Here is a 6,149-nt window from a genome sequence, read left to right on the forward strand (position 1 = left end):
CCCTATGGAACGCCAAATTAACATATATTCAAATATTTGTACCTATCTTCAATTAATTGTACCTATCTTCAAATCATTTGAAGATAGGTACAATTGAATTAAAGATAGGTACAATTGAATTGAAGATAGGTGTAAATAATTATACCTATCTCTAAATAATTATACCTAGGTACAAATGAATTATACCTATCTTCAATTCAATCAAAGATAGGTTCAATTGAATTATACCTATCTCTAATTCATTTGAAGATAGGTAAAATTCATTTAAAGATAGGTACAATTGATTTGAAGATAGGTTCAATTCAGACATATCTACAAAGGATTTGAAGATAGGTACAATTCAATTATACCTAGGTACAATTCGTTTTGTGTATTGTTGAAAATAATGAACGCTCCCTTGAAGACATTTCAACATGGAGGGAAAGTAGGGAAGCACCAACAACGAAGATGAAAGAAGAAATATATATGTGTGTGCAATATATTTGCAAAAGGCATCATTTACTTATTAAAAGTTACATGTATATCAATAAGAAAGCCAAAAACATGTATACCCGATCGAATACCCCAAAAGTGACGGAGTTAGGTTAGTGACGTAGTTAGGGTCACTATATATACCTAAATAAAAAAACTGGCTTTATTTTTTTTCCATTATTTTATCAAAGAATGTATAATTCAGTTGATAATCACTCTATTTATTAAAGCGGTAACAATTATTATGAGTTTTTGTTTGTTTCAAGGCTCAATCTTTCGAAAAGTTGACAAAATCATATATATTGCCTATTTTATCATCCCGATCCCGATTTTATTTCTAAGTCACCTTTCTTCAATCTTTTTTTTAAATTTTTATCATTTATAAATATATAAAGGTGTTAAGCAGTAATGTCACCTCTGATTTTTCTTTTATAGATCTTTAGGACATCCATTTTTTATTATTATCTCGTGTATCGAATGACTTTATTTATAAGTTGTGATGTAACGGAAATGACGTACTATACAGGGAGTATTCATTATAGCCAATATTTTAGTAATTGAAGATAGGTTCAATTCAATTGTACCTATCTTTAATTCAATTGTACCTATCTTCAATTCATTGCATTTGTACCTTCAAATCAATTGTACCTATCTTCAAATGAATTAAAGATAGGTATAATTGAATTGTACCTATCTCTAATTCAATTTGAAGATAAGTACAATTGAATTGAAGATAGGTACAATTGAATTGAAGATAGGTACAATTATTTGAAGATAGGTACAAATATTTGAATATATGTTAATTTGGCGTTCCATACTTCCCAGTGGCGTACCTTCCATTGAAGCACGGAAGCACGTGCTTCCACATTGTTTTGTTAAAAAAAAATCAAGTACTTAACATATTATAACTATTGAAAACAATTTCTGATCATTTGAATTTCTATTGACATTTTCATTTTTTTTTTCATTTTGAATGAAAAAAGACAATAACGAACTGTTATAAATTTTAAAAAAATGAAAGTAATGAGTATAAACCAAATGAAATAAACTACAATACATATAAATGTCAGCCTGCAGCGCTAGTGAAATCTGTTTTCGCACAATTTACCTTAATCACCTTCAGAAAATATGCGGATAATACGAGATGTGAGCAAATCTTTTTTTTTTAAATTTTAGAGAAGGACGGGGTAACGTACTTATTAGATATAAAATTAAATTAACCTCATCATAAATCAGGCACTACTTTTTCTTCTTTATCGTTAATTTTCTACGAAAGCCGATTAGGGCCACATAAAAAAATATTTTTATCTCGTAATTACGAGAAAAGATCTTGTTATTACGAGTAAATTATCTCGTTATTACGAGAAAAGATCTCGTTATTACGAGTTAATTATCTCGTAATTACGAGAAAAGATCTCGTAATTACGAGAAAAGATCTCGCTATTACGAGTAAATTATCTCGTTATTACGAGAAAAGATCTCGTTATTACGAGTTAATTATCTCGTAATTACGAGAAAAGATCTCGTAATTACGAGAAAAGATCTCGTTATTACGAGTAAATTATCTCGTAATTTCGAGAAAAGATCTTGTAATAACGAGAAAATATCTCGTTATTACGAGTAAATTATCTCGTTATTACGAGAAAAGATCTCATTATTACGAGAAAAGATCTCGTAATTACGAGAAAAGATCTCGTTATTACGAGATAATTTTCTTGTTATTACGAGAAAAGATCTACATAAAATGATGCGTTTCTGAAAAGAATTCGACTGGATCACCCTTTCAGTCTTTTTCATTCAAGAAACGTTTATTCAATTTTGATTAATATTTTAAAATAACAACGATCATTTTTCATTTATTTCTACATATCAATAATTGGATTTAACATTTTATCTTATATGAATTAAAGGAAAGAACTTCATGTAATTTTACTATTTAACTTATATATATTATAATCCCACTACGAAGTAAATACCAGGTATTCCTATAGTCGTAAAAGTTACAGATAACTTTTATGACTTTATAGTTTTAGTCATGGATATGGATATACACGATTTACCCGAATTAGTGTTTTATATGTTTATACACAACCTACATGTATATTGAAAATAATTGATTTTGTATACTAATATATTGGAGTCTGAAAACAAATTACACGTATCCTTCTTAATTATTGATAAACAGTTCGATGAATTTATTAATCAATCTGCTTTGCTACTTCTTCTAAAATTTCTTTAAAACTGCTTGATCCGATTTTATATCAAATTATGCGTACGCTTTTATACGATGATTATGCTAAGTATGGCATTGCAGTAGTTTTACATAAAAAGATAAGAATAATGAAACGCGACATTTTAAATAGATCTTTTCTCGTAATAACGAGATAATTAACTCGTAATAACGAGAACTTTTCTCGTAATAACGAGATCTTTTCTCGTAATAACGAGATCTTTTCTCGTAATTACGAGATCTTTTCTCGTAATAACGAGATAATTAACTCGTAATAACGAGATAATTAACTCGTAATAACGAGATCTTTTCTCGTAATTACGAGATCTTTTCTCGTTAAAACGAGATAATTAACTCGTAATAACGAGATAATTAACTCGTAATAACGAGATGATTAACTCGTAATAACGAGATCTTTTCTCGTAATTACGAGATCTTTTCTCGTAATAACGAGATGATTAACTCGTAATAACGAGATCTTATCTCGTAATTACGAGATAAAAATATTTTTTTAAGTGGCCCTATTCGTCTTTCGTAATTTTCTGATGATGAAGTAACGCGACATTTTAAATAGATCTTTTCTCGTAATAACGAGATAATTAACTCGTAATAACGAGAACTTTTCTCGTAATAACGAGATCTTTTCTCGTAATTACGAGATCTTTTCTCGTTTAAACGAGATAATTAACTCGTAATAACGAGATAATTAACTCGTAATAACGAGATGATTAACTCGTAATAACGAGATCTTTTCTCGTAATTACGAGATCTTTTCTCGTAATAACGAGATGATTAACTCGTAATAACGAGATCTTATCTCGTAATTACGAGATAAAAATATTTTTTTAAGTGGCCCTATTCGTCTTTCGTAATTTTCTGATGATGAAGTAAGATCTAGAATTTTACACATTAAAGCTGGAGTTATTTTGATGGAACTCCTTTTTCTGGATACTCAACATAGGCGTCGGAACCGGGGGAGGGGAGCCCTCCCCCCCCCCCCCCAATTTTTTTGCTAAGTTAGACCTAACCATTAGGCACATGGCAGAATAGAGGGTTCACCCCCCCCCCCCCCCTTTTTCGCAGGAAAGATAATTGTTCGGTAATGTACGTTTGAAAGATTGAGAAGTTGGAGTCAAAGGCATACTAGTCCCCCCCCCCCCCCCATTCTTGTAAAAAAGAAGAAAATTTGGTAGGTAAGATTTTTTTTTATTGGAACCATAGGTACATGTATATACTCCCCCCCCCCCCCCCCCCCCCCCGGATTAGGAATGTCTGAAATGCTGAAAACTCGCCAGCTTCCGGGGGCTTCGCGATTCACATTCAGTATTATAAAAAAAAAATAGTGCCTCTTTGGGAGGGTAACTGTTGAAACTGACACCCCGAGAAAACCATTGTCAACCTCTGCGTTGCGTTGGTTGACAATGGTTTTCTCGGGGTGTCAATTTCAATAGTTACCCTTCGCGTCGGTTGACAATAGTTTTCTCGGGGTGTCAATTTTAAGTTACCATCCCAAACAGGCACTATTTATGTATTATTATACTTTCATGTTAAATACTGAAATTTGATTGGTTTAGACGCAGTTGATAACCCGTTCTATTACCCTCAGCGTTAGCAACATCCTTGGCAACGGGTAACACAACGAATTGTTACATGCGCGTAAATTATGTGCGTACGGTTCGCCATAAAATTCACGTCATTTCTATATAAAAACAGAAAGTTTTCTTTGTACTTAAGACATTCAGTATAATAAAATTAATAGGTCACTAATCACATTTGTGTTCACTATAATGATCACATACAAACTGCAATGGCCTTGTGAGTACATCGGAAGTCCCGAGTCCTGTGAGTCAGTGTGTGGTGTTCATTGATCGGGGTGTATTAGCCTTGTGAATAGAATTCACTAACCTGGGTGTCCTTAGCCTATAATTTAGTGAGTAATGTTAACTGATCGGGGTGCACCTAGCTTAGTGGGTAGAGTTCACCGATCGGGTCTTTTCAGCTTTGTGAGTAGTGTTCACTGGTCCGGGTGTCCTTAGCCTAGTGAGAAGTGTTCACCGATCAGAATCTTCAAGCCAATAGCCGGGTGAGACGCTTTAAAATGTCCCTGGCCAGGTATGTATACCATTGATCTAGAGAATGTTTCTGGTCAAGTGAGTTGGGTTCATATGGTTAATTGTCATAAGCAAGGCGACTACTGGCCCGGTCCTGGTCCATTTAAATGTACGTGTTTACCAAGTCGACAGATGTATCGGTACATGATTGTTTTTAAGGTAATTATAGCCTGTATCACTAGATCTGAACAGCTACCTGTAGTTAGAAAGGATAGAGACTACAAGACGTGATTTCAGATTGTCTCTTATGAACCATTTTTTTTAGCAAACAATTGTGCAAACACGAAAGATGACAAAATAACACAATTGCAGTTCTTCGAAAAAACAATTCAAACAAAACTGTGCAGCTACTCTCTGTAGATCCATATTAGTTACAAAATTATATTTCCATCTACCAACTATTATTCCCTATATTTCTTACGAAAACTTACAGTTAATTCATAGCTCTATAGAAACAGACTGAAATCTACACGCCCCGTTTATCGATTGGTCGATATCTACAGCGGCTGAAACTTAATACATGTAAGAAGAAATTGACAGGTCTGAGTTTGACACGCCCTGTTATTGATTGGTCTAAACCTACAGCGACATACGAAATATCATGGACTGCACGAAATAATCATGATGATGTCAGACTCAAAGTCACACTGGAGACGATTTGGCTGCTTCTTTTACCTAACGTACCTATGTACATGTACGTTAGCAGTAATTTAGTAAATTTTACTTACTTTTCATGATCAATTTATAAATCAGTTAAAAGAAAGATGTTAATATAAACAAATATTTACATATACCAAGTATTATTCCCTCTATTTCTTACGAAAACTTATACCGGTAGTTAATTCATAGCTCTATAAAAGCAGCCAGACTGAAATCTACACGCCCCGTTTATCGATTGGTCGAAATCTACAGTGACTGAAACTGAGAAGAAATTGTAAGGTCTGAAATTGACACGCCTTGTTTATCGATTGGTCTAAACCTACAGCGACCTACCAAATATCACGGACTGCATGAAATAATCATGATGATGTCAGACTCAAAGTATCACAGGAGACGGTTTGGCTGTTTCTTTTTGCTAACGTACTTATGTACATTAACAGTAATTTAGTGAATTTTATTAACTTTTCATAATCAATTATCAATTAGTTTTAAAAAAAGATGTTAATATAATTATACATTAAGATGCTTTTTTTGATGATTCATGAAAATAATGAAGGGGTAGCAATCATTGCAGAAAAATTTACATAACCCGCTAACGCGGTTTATTTATTTTTTCTGCAATGTCGCTACCTTCATATCCTGAATGAATCACCAAAGATAGCATTTCATTGTTTAAT

This window comes from Magallana gigas, chromosome 6 (assembly GCF_963853765.1).
Source record: "Magallana gigas chromosome 6, xbMagGiga1.1, whole genome shotgun sequence".
Lineage (NCBI taxonomy): Eukaryota > Metazoa > Mollusca > Bivalvia > Ostreida > Ostreidae > Magallana > Magallana gigas.